The following is an 18,026-nucleotide window of genomic DNA, read 5'->3' as shown; positions in this document are numbered from 1 at the left end:
GTTGCAGTTAGGCTTAAGCTGCTGACTCCATAGCATTTTTGTTATAAGCATTGTTTTTGGGCTCTTCATTTCCCAGATTTTGTAGGCACACAAAACTCCATTCTGCCAAATGTCTGCTGGTGTTCAGTGAATATTTTGCACATGTTGCAAGGTTTGAAATAGGCATTTTGCTTGCCTTCAGAAAAACACACAGAGTGGTTTTAAAACGCCGGCTTTTGGATAGTGGTGAGTACTGGTACTGCACCCATTTTTGGGATTTAAGAAATTAATTCCCCACAATTCTAGGTTGCATTTGGCAATCAGCATTGCCATTCCCAAGGGTTTCAGACTACTGTGTGGGTAGTCCAATGGTGGTTTTAGGCAGCGTCCTTCTGTGCCCATAACATCGGCAAAAATGGGTGGCAGCCTATTCTTCCTGCATTTCCCTGTGCATTTTCTGGGAAGCTCTGGCCATCATGATGTTTTCATGTCAGTACTGCACAGTTTTGAGGTACGGCTCGGATGCATGGGTAAATACATCCCACAGTGCTTTGTCTTCTATGCTGCTTACTGGTGGCACATTGGGTTGTCAGTGCGTATGCCTTCTACTAAGCTTGATAAATGCATATGGGGTTTTAACTGCTTTGGCCTTTTCCTCTGTATCTAAATAATGCAAGACTGCATAAGGCTGCTTTGAGCGTTTGCCTCTTTCTTCTAAATGCAAGCCTGACTCACGCTGCTTTGACCCTTTGATCTGCCTAAAGTATGCATGTGAGGGTTTCAGTTATTTGGCTTCCCATGCATCCCATCAACCAAGATGTGCAGCCATCTTTAAAGAAAAACCAGATACGATGGGAGAATGTCCGCATTTTTTTTTACCAAGGTTTTGTCACGTGGTAAATAATACAGATGACATCTCCATCAAAATAATCATGCCACAAGTCTGTAAAATCAATGCTCTCAGACTTGACTTCCATAGCACGACACAAACAGCGCCTGAGAGTACTTTAAGCGTCCACATTCGGTCATAAGGTGCAACACATGTTCAGGGCTTGGTGTTACACATAGGATACAGCTAGGCTGTGCCATAGGAGAACCCCCTTGGTGGTCAAGAACTTTAAATGATCGCTGTAGATAGAATATGTAGATTATATTTCTATAAGTATGCACAAACTGATGAAAAGGGTAGGGAGTTAAGTACTTATTGCGCTCAGTCTTGCTCAACCAATGGAGCATGCAAGTGCTGGCGGATGATTCAACAGACAAATCAGCAATCAGTTGATCTAAGTCTCTTTCAAATAAAACTCGTTTTCTTCTGTATCGCAGTTTTTGCATCATTGTGTTCACAGATGTATACCCCAACCTACCCAGCCACTCACTGGCTGCTTTAAAGATTTCGCCGAAAGATAACTTCCTGGAAGCTAAAATAAAAAGGTGAGGCACTGTGCAAAGAAGGGAGTCTTATGTGAGTCGCAAAATATCTCCATTTATACAAGGCAATTTATGGAAATGTGTGTGTGTCTGTTCGAATTGTTCAGCATACTTCCCAACATGCTACAAACCCGAAAATGTGCATGTGGGTTGGTTCCATGGTGTAGACAAATTAAAAAGTATTAAATATACCTTTTTCAAATTTCATATTTTTAAGTGTTCTGCGATTCGTGGATATGTGTGCGTGTGTTCAAAATGTTCAGCATACTCACCAACATGATAAAAATATGAAATTATTTTTAAGCGGTCTGCGATGCTTACCCCTGCCATGTAGCTATTTGCACCATAGTTCTGACTTAGTTCCACGGTCATTGTTCCTAAACGTTCCACACTATCAGCATTCTATCTGACATTTGCTGACTCACTTTTGAAGTCATGCAGGTGACACAATAGAGTGCTTTTGTAGTAATGCGGGTGAAAGGAAACGGTACATGTCTCTTCAATAGTGTCTGCAATGACGTTGTCCGTCACATCGTGGCAAATCTCTCATAATTTTTAAAGAAACTACATTTCTCATTGCAGTTGATGAATGAATGCCATCTGAACAGTACAAAGCTTACATGCACAAGCCGTACATGTACCGGTACGGCTCTTCAAGCTTACAAGCTTCAGCCCTAAATATACGGTACTTATGTCGAGGTTTAACTTAAAGTAGCTGCAACTGATTTATGGTATTCATGCTTTTCTCATGGTAAGCTTTATGTGGCTTGCTCCAGATTTGGAAACAAAGACAATTTGTTCACACTAGCTCCCACAGGAAAGACTAGCAATATTGTCTACAAAGAAGCATTTGTTTAGTTAATTAAATAAGCTACAAACTGGAATTGAAGCAAGAATAATTGTGCGAAGCACTGGTACACCTTCTAGTGTTTATATATAAGTTAACATCACTTACTTGCAGAGTGTAATCAAGCAAGCACATGCAGAACTCCAATAAAACATATTGACATGGGGTACACATACACGATTGAGCATGGTTTTAATGCTGTGTCTTTCTATCTGAATCACCCCATCAAATGCTTTGGGAGCCTTGATGGCTGCTTCATATAACAAACTCGGTATTACTGTACACTTGTATAGATTCACAACACTAATTATTGAGTGCCCAGCAAATCTTCTCGCAAATTGCTTCAGCCCACTTATGATCTGCTTGATTTTCCCCTGCAAATGTTGTAAATGTACCGCCCAGGTTAGGTGGCGATCAAACGTAAGCCCTAAATATAAATAAGATTCCACCAATTCAACTTCAATTCAACAAACGTGCCCTTTATCCTGAAAATAATTGATAAGGTGGTGTGCTCTCACTATAAGGCCTTTGCAGAAACACAAAACATTTTGGCAAAGGAACAATCGGGTTTCCAAGCAAATCATGGAACAGAAACGGCTCAATCGGACTTAAAAAACAATATTTCAGAAATGATTGAGGATGGAAATGTGACTTTGTTGCTCCTATTGGACCTGTCATCGGCATTTGTACTGGTTGATCATGACCTGCTAGCAGACACACTATAATATGTCGGGAGATGCTCCCCCATGGCGATATCCTGGTTCAAATCTTTTCTAAGTCCTAGAATGGCATGCATAGCTCGAGCAGAAGCCCAGTCACATTAATATGTGGTGTACCCCAGGGATCTTGTTTATCCCCTTTGTTATTCAACATTTACGTTAAATGTCTATGTGATCTCCTTCCGTCCCTGGGAGTGAAATTCGCTAACTATGCAGATCACACCCAGATAGTATTTAATCTATCTGGGGTCTATGAGGAAGACGTAGAAAATGAAAGCAAAGTCTTCAGGGCAATCCAGAAATGGATGGCCCTAAACTGCCTGGCACTAAATGACTCAAAGAAAGAGCTACTTATCCTTGGAACACCTCATAGACTGAATCATTTAGATTCACAATACAAATGTTTTGTGATTAATGGGAACTCTATCCCAGTGTCTGACTCAATAAAGACACTGGGAGTCTATTTTGATTCCCACCCCTCTTTTCAAAAATATGTCTCCCACTTAAAATCTTTGTTTTCATATTATGTACAACTATTTTGGCAGATTTGCCCCTACTTATCTGAATCTAATAGGGCTCTGATTGCGACGGCCATAGTAAACACGAAGTTGGATTACTCTAATAGTATTCTTCTGGGGACATCAAAAGGCAACATTAGGAAACTTCAAGTACTGCAAAATGGTGCAGTTCGGTCTGTCTGCAGTCTTGGCCGCCGATCTTGTGGAAACAAAGAAATTGATATGAGGCCGGGAAGCCCAAAGGAAACACACCAACACAGGTTACAAAGAACATACAAAGTGCTTTATTCAAAAGCTACAACAATTACCAAAAGTCAATTGAGAAACGGATAGCTATTCGGCCCTCAGAGTAACAGAATGAACTATCAACGGTAGTTCACTGTGTTAGTGTGAGAGACCGTACATTGGGATACTTGTGCTTTTATACTTTTTTATCCAGCTCTGGCCAACCCCCTCGCGGGTTAACCATTCTTAGGACCAGGCCTAGGGTTCGTTGCCAGGTCGATCCCATAATGTATGCATTTCGATCAGTTTCGCTGATACAGTTGTTCATTTACACATAGGTCAGGGATAGGACAAGGTCTCAGTTCACGACCCCAACAATTTGCCTGCAGGCATATTATTCATTCATGTACGCGGAGGTCACAACGGCCAGAATCCCACTCGAAATGTCATTCGGCCTCCATTTTGATGTTCAGGGTGACTTCCACATTGCAAGAGAACCTAAAATGGCGGCTAAATCCAAGATGGTGATTTACATAGTACATTAAGGTCAAGACCTTGCCGCGGAATCTATTTACACAATGTTTTTAGACAACTTGGCGTAGGCCAACACACATTCAAACAATGCGATTGGAGGTATAATATTATTTCGATTCCGACAGACCCTCCTTTTGGCCTATGCCAAGTGCTAAACATCATTCCTAATACTTTTGAAAATATCTCCATGTGCTATCATCCATAGATTCCGCATCATTGTCTGTAATGTCTATAGCCATAAGGTCGTTCACAAAAACCTCTTGTGACATGAATTCTTTAGATGCTGTATCTGGGGCATACATTTTATGCACTATTGCGCTCACTGCTTGGGCACAACACCCCCCTAACATTCCACACATACTTGGGAGGCATTGAAAACAGCAACAAAGGAATAACAGGATCCCCAAAATAACCAGAATAACGGAAAGCACCTTCCAACCCCAAGATCGCAAAGAATCCCAGAACCAAGTACTAAGGTTCCAGTCTCCTACAGGGATATGGACTTCAAAACTGAGAGTATGCAAGTTCTGTATTGCTTTAAATATTGTTGGCGAGGAGTCTGGTACGAAAACACAACAAGCGGACCCCACTAATTTGCATACTCCACCTCGTTCTGCCTAAATGACATCTAATGCCATCCGATTTTGAAGTGCTACCAATCTTATTGCCTTTTGCTCTATGGTCATATTGTAGAGTATGTCCGTGGTCCGGTTGATCGTTCTCTCCAGTACCCTTGCTAATCCCCTAATGTTCTCTGAGTTTGTTATTTGTCCCCAAAAGGGCACAACCGATTTCGCTATGTCCCCCAATACTTGTTCAGGGGTATCTCCGTTGTCGTCTCGCCGCGGGCGAGCCTTAGAAATCTCTAATGTACTTGCTACAAATACCCCGGGTAACAATATTCCTAAATAACAGGTTCCCTGCCAATCCTTGGGCAACCAGGGAAATGCTAAACTACCACAAGCAAAATAAACAGGCCCCCCTACATACAGAGGCCTGTTTTCCCCAGTCAAATTTACAACGTTTTTACAAGCTTCAAAATCTCCCATTGGCCTAGTGCCATTTCTCTGTACACAGAAGGGAACCGAGTCAGGACTATGATTTATAGAATAAGAAGGAGGTACAGCGCCCTTATTGCCTATCAGAGCCATTTTAAAGGAACTCAGAGTTTGAAAAGGAAGAGATAGTTTGTCAGACGGCCTAATAGAAGCGACGTTAGGTTTACTTCTATTTGCGAAAAGCGAGCATCCCAGGGGAGTTAATTCACGTTTCTCGAAATCATTCAGATTAGTTCCATCAAAGTTCCCTGAGATGCTATCATTCCATCGGCCAAAGACTAGTGCTCTAAGAGAGGCATAGCAAGCAGTCGTTAAAGGTAGATGATGTATATACCATCCCAGTCCCTTGTTCCCATGTTGCGGTAAATGTGTACAAATCCAACAATTACTCTTATTAAAAATGGCATGAGTAGCATTCATTACTATCATCAGAGTGTTATTATGATACTTTTGTCTATGTTGGGAGTCTCTAGGGGACAGAGTGTGAAGGTGTACAGAGGGAGTCAAAACAGTTGGTACAATCTCGGTCGGTAATAAAGGTGTCAGAGGGAAGATTTCTTCAAAATACCAAAGTCCTACAGCAGCAGTTGCAAAAATAGCAATTATCATTATCAACACACAACAGTACGTTTTCGCGGCCCAGGCACATTGTTCATTGTCCAATTTGGTCACCCCCTTATTCACAAGTCGAATGCGGGGGGCAGCAGCGGAGGTGGCAGGCATCGTAGTTCCTCGATCGACGACCCCAATGTTTGTTGCTGGCGACGCTACGGTCACGCGATTTCTTAGTCCTTCCCAACCCTAGCCAGCAGAATCCCTTTTGTTCAACAAAACTTTCTCTCAACAAGAGAATTTCCGATCACTTCCTTTTTTCCGAATGCACGCAAAACCCGTGCCGTAGTTCTATTTTCCTTGGTCGAAGGTTGTACCTGGTGGTACCCAAAATTGACTGGTCCGGAAGTAAGGTATCGTCACTTCCTGAGGGAAGCGACGTATCGGAGGCGACGGAAGTCGCAGAGCTCGAAACAGTGTTTTCCGGAAGTGATTTTTCAAGAGAGTGCGGAGACGAAATGGACTGTTCCCCAAGCTCCTCAGGCTCAGAGAACTTCTCCGACGCACTCACAGCGCTGTTTGCTACTCCAAGATCAGAGACTGTAGCATCAGCGAGGGGTTCTGCTTCTTCTGTAACGTGTGGCGTCGGGTGAGGAAGTTTCTTGACGTGCGTTGCGTGAATCCAATTCTTCTTTCCAGCCACCCGCACTGCTGTCCTGGTGACCAATAACACCTGATGGGGTCCCCGCCAGCGAGGAGCGAGACAGGAAGACCTCTCGTAGGCCTTCACTAGGACCCAACCTCCAGGCTGTATATCGTGTCCTGGGCCCGTGAACCATACAGGTAAAGTAGAGTGCACCTGGTGATAAATGAAATACAGGTTTTTAGTTAACTGGTTACAGTAGTCTACAAGCAATACATTTTCCACCTCTCTCAGGGCTTTAGGTTTCGGGAGACCCCATATGTTAGCAGGTCTCCCCATCACTACTTCAAATGGAGAAAGCCCAGTTCTAGTCTGAGGTGTGGTATGCATAGCTAATAACACAATAGGTAAGGCATCTGGCCATTTTAGTTTGCTATCAGCACATGTTTTTGCAAGTTTATTCTTTAGAATACCATTGTGTCTTTCCACCAACCCAGCGCTTTGAGGATGTCTAGCTGAAAGAAATCGTTTCTCAATACATAGGGCTGTACATATTTGCAAAATTACTGCTGCAATAAAGTGAGGGCCATTATCCGACCAGATTATCCTCGGGAGCCCAAATCGAGGAAAGAATTCTTTTACCATAATCTTTGCAGTGGTCATGGCGGTAGCATCTTTGACGGGGAAAGCCTCGACCCACTTACTGAAGGCACAAATAATTACAAGAACATATTTTAGATTATTACATTGTTCCATCTCAATAAAATCAAAGTGAATGACCTCGAAGGGGACAGAAGGGGGCCCAAAGCTTCCCCTTGGAGTCGCTGTCCCCTTCCCAACATTATGCTGTAAGCAGATCATACAGTTCTGGACGTGCCTCTTTGCAGTCTCCAGAATCTTGTCATTTACCCAAACTTGTTCTAGCATTTTTGTGATCTGCTGGGCACACACATGCGTAGGACCGTGTGCCATCATAACCATTGCCAATACATATGAATCAGGGAGCAACCATTTCCCTTCGGATGTATCCACCCAACACCCTTCATCATCCAGTTTCCCCATTCCTTCAGCCCACCTTTTAGATTCCTCTATCGTGGCATCAGTTTGAATATCTCGCACAGACCCAATACCTTCATCCATTATGCAAGCATCTCTCATTTCCCTCGAGGCGTACATGTCCGTGCTAAGGTCTGTGGCCGTTTGTCTGGCTATCAAATCCGCAAAAGCGTTCCCTTTTCCCACATCATCTATAACTTTCCGATGTGCTGCACATTTTATGATTGCTAACTGTTTAGGGAGTGAGAGCGCCGAGAGTAATTGCACTATCAAGGGGCCATGCTGGATCTTGGTCCCATGTGAGGTCAGGAACCCTCTTTCCGACCAGAGCTTTCCAAAGTTGTGAGCCACCCCAAATGTCTACTGACTATCAGTATATATATTCACTCTACGCCCTTGGGAAAGTTCACAACACCTCTTAATTTGGATATGAGGGGCAAACAGAATTAGTTCATACCTTGTTAACCGCAATGAGGTGAGGTGTTACATTTGGGTTTTGTTCAATAGAATATCAACAGAGTGAGGTACCATCAAAATCAAATCATGGCCTAGGACCATTGCCTCACTCTGTTTTACAGACGCGGCTGCAGCAGCGACAGCACGCAAACATCTTGGCAAAGCGCATGCGACAGGATCAAGGGCGGAGGAGTAGTAGCCGCACGGCCTATTCTTCCCTCCGTGTTCCTGTGTTAACACAGCCAAAGCACATCCATCACATTCATGCACAAACAACACAAAGGCCTTGTCATAATTTGGAGTACCCAGAACCGGGGCCGAACATAGCGCGGTTTTGAGAAGCTCAAATGATCGTTGATGTTCCGATTCCCATGGCAGTGGCAGAGAAATCCCCTTCTTCGTCAAAGCCAACATCGGTTTTATCACTAGTGAGAAATTCGGGATCCACAACCTACAGTAAGAAGCCATACCTATCAGGGTTCTGACTTCCTTCTGTGTATTTGGAACAGACATGCCAGAAATGTGTTTTATTCTTTCAGGTGTCAATCTTCTCCCCTCCTTTGACAGGAGGTAGCCTAGATAGGCAACCTCCTGACAACAATATTGAAATTTTTAAGCAAAGCTTTGTGACCATTTTTAGGTAGATGAACAAGCAACAGTACAGTGCCTTCTTTACAGGCACTCTCAGAGTCTGCAGCCAAAAGCAAATCGTCAACATATTGAAGCAGCGTGCAAGTAGGTGGCAATTCAAGGGTGTCGAGCTGCTCTTTCAAAGCTGTACTAAAAATGCTGGGACTTTCAGTGTACCCTTGGGGTGCCCTTGTAAATGTAAACGAGCGTCCCCCCAAGGTGAACGCAAACAGATATCTGCTTTCTTTATGTATAGGAATACTAAAGAAGGCGTTTTTTAGATCCACAACGCTGAAGTGCGTAGCATTTTATACTGCGGAATGCGTGGCAGTTTCACTCCATGTTTCAGAATCATTTTAACGGGCTCAATCTGTAACACTCCGACATCATTGTCGTCCACCGCCCACAAACATTCCGGGACAATGCTAAACTCGGGAGGTAAAGGTCGAATCAAGAACTGAGAATTAGGAAGTTGCTGTGGTGAAACCGTCAGCCGTACTCCATCCGAAGAACAATGAATTACTGCGTTCAATTTCTTTAACAAATTCAACCCCAGCAAATTCTCTCCACAGTTTGAAGTGAGAAGAAAAGGACAATGGTCCGTAAAGGGACCCAAAGAAACCGGATACCGGCGCAGAAACCGGACAGACAGTTGGTATACCAGAAAACCCTACAGAAACATTTGTTTGCCCTGACAGTGGGATGCTTGGAACCCGAGAATGATCAATGGAGCACTTCTGTGCTCCAGTGTCAATCAAAAACTGGTTTTTCCTATTCCCTACTAATAATTCAACGCAGGGGCGTTGCTAGGGGGGGGCTAAAGGGGGCTATAGCCCCTGATCTTTTGGTTGTAGCCCCGGATAGAATCTCAGGAGCTACAGCCAAAAGACTAGCTAGCCCCCAGTCCCAACAGTTCTGACATCAGCTTAGCCCCGGGTCTTTTCCAGACCTAGCAACTCCCCTGATTCAACGTAGGGGCCTTTCTGATTAACGGGAATAGGCAAAGGTTCCAAACCCTGCTTCGGGCAATCCTAATGGAACAGAGCCTCGTCAGAAGGAAGCTCTTCAGAAAGGTAGGCAGCAGAAGGGTGATCAAATATGTTCCTCGAGTCTATACTCGAGGTCTGATTTTCCCGTGAAAAAGGTTGCTGAGGATCTTGTAAAAGCTGACCTCTATCAGGGCCCCCTGCTCCGGGGCGGCCCCTAGGTCGTCTACCCATACCCCCAAACGCACTGTTTGACCTCTGGCGAAGGACAGGGCTCTGTGCTCGCCAATGACCTTCCTGGCGGCAATAAGCACATTGATTAATATTCACAGGACTCAAAGGAGCATTTCCATTTGGGACGTACTGACCTCTAGTCTGTGTCGTGCCTCCTCTGGGGTTCTAACAATTTGCTGTAATAATACTTTGGTTTTCAAATCTCCCTTTCTCTTATCAATTTTTTCCTTCTCATTATTAACACGGTTCTCATAATACTGAGCCATGTGCAAAACCTCAGATTGAGATTTTGCCTGCCAAGCGCTCTCAGAGGACATCATCTGTGACTGGATGTCAGGTAACAATCCACTTACAAATTTGTCCACAAAGAACCTCTTCCCCGACTCTGTACCTAAATCCTGTCCACTGAAGTCAGAAAATACCTGTTCGAATCTATTAAAAAATTCGGTGGCGCCTTCAGTTTTCCCTTGGACACAGGCCGTAAGCTTGTCCCGAATAATCCTTTTCTCTGGAATTATAGTTTTTAGTTTAGCAACAATTCTATCAGGCAAAGTAAGTATTACCTGTGGTGGTTTCTCACCAGCTGGTCTTTCTCCATCAATTCTAATCATATTAGCCCACGTATCTCCCAACCCCGGCACATCGTCTATTGTCCGAACCTGTTTCCATACATCTACGGGTAGGAGTACAGGGAATAATAATAACAAGTCAATGTCACTCAAGGTGAACACAGAGGACTGTAAAACGGACTCTATTTCTTTGTAAAACCCTGTCGGGTTTTTCCTAATATCGGGAACTGATTGTCTAATTGTGTTCACTTCCTGTCGTGAAAACGGGACGTGAACAAATTGCGATACATAATGTGCAGGGAAATCCACAGCGGGGGCACCAGTCCCAGCGTTGGCGGGGATCTCAACTTTTGGGACAAAGGTCGGAGGAAACTCTCTCATAGGCAACTGAGATATAGGTACCTCCGGCCGCTTACTAAGCAATAGAGCCAGGTCGAGCTCTAAGGCAGCTGTAGAAGTATCGGGCGAGAAAGCCCTTTTACAAATCCCCAATAATTCTATGGGGCAGCTAACCCTCTTCCTTACATATTCTTCTTGCAGGTGCTGTACCATCACCTGGATTACCTTTCTTTGCATTTCTACTGTATACTGATTATACGTGTCATATACTTCATCTGGCGGTATCGATGAATCCGAGATCCATCGAACCGCATCCTTAGTACAAATTCCTAATTCCTCAGGTTTCGATCTACGGCACGGAAGGAACCGTGTCTGTACATATATTCTATCATCTTCGTCGTCCTCATCTCACGACTTTTCAAAGTCTTTCCTAAACTCAAACAATTTTTCAACATGTCCATATACTTTCTGCTCCGTGTCCCTCGAAAGTGCCAAAGCATTCAGATCTCTCACCCCTTGTGGAAGATCTGAATTTTGTAATCTACCCCACATCACACATAAATGAGTCCCCAGACCTTCGATAAAAACATTTTTCTTGGGAAAACTATTCAAATTAGATAATGTGGAAAAAACATTAACTTGATCACCTTTCTCCATGCAATGCTTAGCCCATGCAAACAATTCCTGTTTCTTATCTGCAGAAACAGTACTACGAGTCACAATCTTTGATCCTGCACCTGGATCGACTTCAGTCAATACAGGGCCACTCGGGAGCGGAGGTATAGGTACATTTAATAAAGGTGCAACTATCGGTGCAGAGGGAAGGGGCGGCGCGATAGGCAGAGGAACAACAACCAAAGGACTAGGAACAACAGGCTGTACAGGGGGAACAGGAATAACAACAGGAGCGACAACAGGAATGGGCAGAGCGCCCAAAATAGGAGCATACGGAGGTGGCGCTGAGGCATCAGGCCTGCGTTCATTTAATAACTTCTCAATAAATTCCTCAGAAACATGGAAATCTTTAGAGGGGTAAATTTTCTGGATCCCGAGTGAAAAGGCTCTATCCATATTTTTAACTGATTCTGAACGCTTTTCTTTATCATATAATAATGCTTTTTCAGCGTTTGTTTTATGACGACGTGCATGTTTATCCCTACTCTTAAGCTGCTGTAATGCTTCTTTCTTCCAATTCTGTAACACATCAAAGGCTGCTGGTCTGGCCTTTTTCTTTAACAAGATCGATTCTAAGTATTCAATACGGGGGATCTCAAAACTACCGTTGATTGGCCACTGAAATTCGGAGGCATGTCTGGTCTGTCTGTGCCAAATATCATTAAATACTATACTTCCAATGCCATACTTACAGTACATAGTACACGCCGGCGACCCCTCCTGTGGTGCCGGGCGGCCAAATTCCAAGGATTGTCGATCGCTGCGGAACAGAGCCCTAAAGCAGCTAGACAATTTCCCAGGCATTTCACAAAAATTTGGTGTTACCTGGTCAATAATTGTGTCTGCAGATACAATACGCCAAATTCAAATTGTCAGGGTTAAATTAAGAGCCGGGTCACGACTGCACCTGACCAAACCTAAGGAGGACCTTACAGTTTATCAAAGAACTTACCTAACAAATTTTACCTTGTGTTTGGTGGTTTCAGCAAATCTGCCCACCTCAAAAATGGACCCTCGTCAAGATGCTGTGTCAGACCACACGACTATCGTCCAAGGATCGGATCGTGCAGCGCTGCCGAGGTATCGCGTCTCGATCGGTCGGGCCCGCAGAATCACACCGTCCGATCCCGGTTCGATAGTCTGCGTCAACCTTCAATGATCCGGCATCAATCTTGAGGCTCCCTATTCGGGCGCCAACTGTGGAAACAAAGAAATTGATATGAGGCCGGGAAGCCCAAAGGAAACACACCAACACAGGTTACAAAGAACATACAAAGTGCTTTATTCAAAAGCTACAACAATTACCAAAAAGTCAATTGACAAACGGATAGCTATTCGGCCCTCAGAGTAACAGAACGAACTATCAACAGTAGTTCACTGTGTTAGTGTGAGAGACCGTACATTGGGATACTTGTGTTTTTATACTTTTTTATCCAGCTCTGGCCAATCCCCTCGCGGGTTAACCATTCTTAGGACCAGGCCTAGGGTTCGTTGCCAGGTCGATCCCATAATGTATGCATTTCGATCAGTTTCGCTGATACAGTTGTTCATTTACACATAGGTCAGGGATAGGACAAGGTCTCAGTTCGCGACCCCAACAAGTGGTCTGCAGGCATATTATTCATTCATGTACGCGGAGGTCACAACGGCCAGAATCCCACTCGAAATGTCATTCGGCCTCCATTTTGATGTTCAGGGTGACTTCCACATTGCAAGAGAACCTAAAATGGCGGCTAAATCCAAGATGGCGATTTACATAGTACATTAAGGTCAAGACCTTGCCGCGGAATCTATTTACACAATGTTTTTAGACAACTTGGCGTAGGCCAACACACATTCAAACAATGCGATTGAAGGTATAATATTATTTCGATTCCGACAATCTAATGTCTCAGACTATCGCAGGAAACTACACTGGCACCTGATTGAGCAATGCATCCAATTCATAGGTGCCGTCATGGTGTTTAAATGCCTGATGGCCGAAGCTCCAAGTTACCTTTCCTCCATAGTGAAAAAATCTCTCTTTCTTTGGGCACTACACTCAAATAACAAGATGGTACTGGAACAGCGACGCGTTGTCCTGGAAAAGCCTGGTGGTGCAAGCTTTGATGCATGGGCCTGTCTCTTTGGAACGCACTTCCTATGGACATAAAGAGTTGCGTCTCCACTCAGCATTTCAGGAAACATTTAAAAACATTTCTCTTCGACAAAAAACTAAACTGATGTGTTTAGTTAAACATTAGCCTGGATGGACCCTTCTTTGGTACAGCATGTTGTTGCTTTTGCAACACTTTCTGTTCTATGTGTGTCCATCTGTTTGTGGGCGCCCTGAGGCCTTTGGGCGAGTGGCTCTACACAAAAAATATTTTAGTTAGTTGTTCTACCCCAAAATAATATTTAGGTACAATTAATGTTTTGTTACTTTGGGGGTGAAAAGCAGAACTTTGCTTTTGCAATATTAATAGCCAAATCATTTTGCACACAATAGCAGACAAAGCCATCTAAAACGTTCTGTAATACCCTGGGGGTTAGATCCAACAGTACCAATTCATCAGCATTATATTTTGGTATTTGGCCATGTCTAAACTGGGGTGAACAGAGTGATTATTTACTAGGGCAGCTGGTAGGTCACTCGGATGTAGGTTAAACAACAACAGGGCCAAAATAAACCTTGTTTTAGTCCCACGTTGGTATTAATAGGGTCAGTGGTGCACCCGTGCTGCTGAGACAGACCCTCGTTGACGTGTTAATATACAAAGCCATTAGGATTTTCAATAGGCCCAATGGAATGCCCCAAGCCACACTGAAGTCTACAGAAACAGCAACAACACTAGCATTGCACACTTGCCAAGAGTATTTCACCAGGTTAGATAAAGTTAGCAGATTAGTCAACGCGCCTCGTCCTTTTGTAAAGCCAGTCTGAAACTTTGGTATGATGTTAACCTCTGTCGACCTAGGTGGAAAATTCAGTTAATAACACTGTGGTAAAAAGTTGGATTGGAAGATCCAACATCTCAAGCAGGAGATATATTTTTGCATCCTGCATTCTAGCACTAAATAAATATGCATGGGTTTCTCATTGCTTTGCCATGCACCTACAAATGCACATTGGAGTTCTTAGTGCATTTGCCTTCTCCTTCAGCCAATATAATTAAATGTACTAACAATGCCTGAGCGGTTGTCAGTGCTTTGGACATCTCCTCTACCTATAAAATGCAGGGGGGATAATGTTACTTTGGCCTATCTCTCTGCCTATTGAAGGCACATGGAATTCTCAGAGCCTTTAACTTTGTCTCTGCTTGCTAAATGCGGATGAGTTTCTCACTTCTTTAGCCTTCTCCGCTGCCTACTAAATGCAAGGGACTATGTAGCCCTTTACCCCACGTACTAAATGCAAATTGACCTAACATTACTTTGCATTTCTCCTCAGGTTTCTGAATGTATGGGTGGTTCTCATTGCTTTGGCCTTATCATTTGCATCTATGCACATTGGATTGCCAATACTTAACATTCCTACTAAATGCACACGAGTCTCCTACTGATTTGGCCTTGTGCTCCAACTAGTAAGTGCCCCTTATTTTCTCACTGTTTTTTTCTGTTCCTATGCCTAATCCATGCATGTGTGTTTCTTGGTGCTTTGGACTCTTCATTCACCTCATTAATGCATGCTGTATTCTTAGTGTTCTGACCCTCTCTTATACCTACTATTACACCTACAAAATGTACACGTGATCTTCGGTACCTTCGCCATCTGCTACAGTTACAAAACGCAGGTGTTGTCTCGAAGTTTTGGCCTTCTTCCCCACCAACAAATTGAATATGGAGTTCTCAATGATTTGCCTTATCCTCTACATACTAACACAAAGAGGGTGTTCACTGTTTTAGTTCACCTTTACCTATCAAATGAAGGTCTATCTAACACTGCTTAGGCCTTCTCAACTGCTTACCAATTATACTCTTGATTCTTATTTCTTTGTCCTTATCCTAGACCTGGGTTTTAAAAACTCTGAATCTCTCCAGATGTTTCAGGCTACATCTATCATTGCAGTCATGGGAGTCAATGGGAGTCATTATGACTTTAACGGTAGCCGTGCTGGTAAATACAATACAATTTTCCTCCGCATGTGAATGGACAATTACCAGGGCATTACAGCCCCGGCAGACCTGGTAATTGCCTATTCCCGGGCGCCGGAAAATATTACTCCCCATTCCCATTTGAGTCCTATTGGACTCAAAGGGTATGCGGAGGTCAGATGCACCGGCACCATTCGTGAATGGTGCCAGTACATCCAACATGGTCTGCGAGTGGGTGCCTTTTCGCCCGCCTGCTCTGACCTGGCAGGCAAAAAGGCACCCGCTCGCAGAACTCAGAATTTGCCGGTCTGCAAACAACAGTACTGGCAAGTTTCCCAGTACCGTTGTTTCCGGACTGGCAAACTCGTAATGAGGCCCATTGTCTCAAAAATTTGGAGAGCCAAATGATGCATAGCCCTGTCCGACACCTACTAAATATTTGTGGCGTTCTCACTGTTTGGCCTTCTCTTCTGCCTACTAAATAGACAAGAGTTTATCACTGTTCTAGACTTCTCGTCCACTTATTAAATGCACATTGGGTTCTTAGTGATTTGGCCTTCACTTACGCTAACTAAATTTGCATGGGATTCTGAGTGATTTGGCCTTCTGTGCCCTAAATGCACATGGGATTGTCAACTGTCAAAATGTTCATTCATTTGAACACATTAGTGTTTTTTGTACATTTCAAATACAGATCTTCTTAGTGACAAAATCTATTTATATTCCAGGTGTTCCACAATCTATACTTGTTGTTAATAGGACAGACTGTCATACAGTACTAATGCCACTCATACTGAGGAGATGCTTATGGTTTGTTTCAACAAATGCATGGAAACCATCAAGTTTGTTTCACCACGATCTCCCAAATACAGTTTTATCTGAGACTTGCTTGTCACTGTAAAACCCATATATTGCCTGGCCAGCATGTCAGGTCTTATTTCAAACATTTATACTGTGTGGGCATTTCGTTTCCAATCATTGATGTTGTAAACATATTTGCCAGTTAATGTCTAGCATTGCTCTGTTCTTTACACAAGATCAGAACCATCCATACATTCAGGGTAATTCATAGAATTTCGCACAAAAGTGGCGCACGCAGCTGGCGCACAGTGTGCGCGTGCGAATGTCTGTGCCAGCCGCGTGCGGTAAAATCGATTTCCGTGCACAGCGTATTCATGGATTTTCGCCTCCAAAACCAACCGTGGCGCAGAGTGGCGCAGCGACCCTGCAGCAGCGCCAGTTACGCCCCCAAGAACGCCCCTAGCGCAAGGAAAAGCCATCAAAATCCTCAATCCAGCGCAAAGGGCTGCGCTAACCCTGGACCAGTTTACAGGGCTGCCAAACAGCAAACGCCAAGCGGGGAACGGGTATTACTGGGGTTCGCGTGAAGTTTCACACGCGAAAGGGCCTCTGCGAGTGGGGTACATGTATAACTGGGATTCGCGGGATGTTTCACACGCGATTTCAGCAGGGTACGTGTATTTCGGGGGTTCGCCTGAAGTTTCACATGCGAAAGGGCCTGTGCGAGTGGGGTACGTGTATAACTGGGGTTCGCGGAAAGTTTCACACGCGATTTCGGCAGGGTACGTGTATTACGGGGTTCGCAGGAAATTTCACACGCGAAAGGGCCTGTGCGAGTGGGGTAGGTGTATAACTGGGGTTCGCAGGAAGTTTCACACATGATTTCAGCAGGGTACATGTATTACGGGGTTTTGCAGGAAGTTTCACACGTGAAAGGGCCTGTGGGAGTGGGTTACGTGTATAACTGGGGTTCGCGGGAAGTTTCACACACGATTTCAGCAGGGTACGTGTATTACTGGGGTTCGCGTGAAGTTTCACACGTGAAAGGGCCTGTGCAAGTGGGGTATGTGTGTAACTGGGGTCGCGGGAAGTTTCACACGCGAAAGGGCCTGTGCGAGTGGGGTACGTGTATAACTGAGGTTCGCGGGAAGTTTCACACGCGATTTCAGCAGGGTATGTGTATTTCGGGGGTTCGTGTGAAGTTTCACATGCGAAAGGGCCTGTGCGAGTTGGGTCCGTGTATAACTGGGGTTCGCGGGAAGTTTCACACGCGATTTTAGCAGGGTACGTGTATTACGGGGGTTCGCAGGAAATTTCACACGTGAAAGGGCCTGTGCGAGTGGGGTACGTGTATAACTGGGGTTTGCGTGAAGTTTCGCACGCGATTTTAGCAGGGTACGTGTATTACGGGGTTTCGTGGGAAGTTTCACATACGAAAGGGCCTGTGGGAGTGGGGTACGTGTATAACTGGGGTTCGCGGGAAGTTTCACATGCGATTTCAGCAGGGTACGTGATTTTGCTGTCAGAGCAGTGGTACGTGAATTTCAGGGGTGCGTGGTGAGTCCTACACGTGAATTGGAAGTGTGGGTCCTCCCAGGTGTTCCCTCTTCACCCCCCATGGCACCTGCAGGCAGCCCACACCACAGGGGACTACCCCCCACCCCTGGTCATGACCCGCAGCCAGCCCATCCACCATGGGC

The sequence above is a fragment of the Ambystoma mexicanum genome, chromosome 5p, assembly GCF_040938575.1.
Source record: "Ambystoma mexicanum isolate Mex_15411 chromosome 5p, UKY_AmexF1_1, whole genome shotgun sequence".
NCBI lineage: Eukaryota > Metazoa > Chordata > Amphibia > Caudata > Ambystomatidae > Ambystoma > Ambystoma mexicanum.
The sequence above is the reverse complement of the archived record's forward strand: the minus strand, read 5'-3'. Positions refer to the sequence as shown.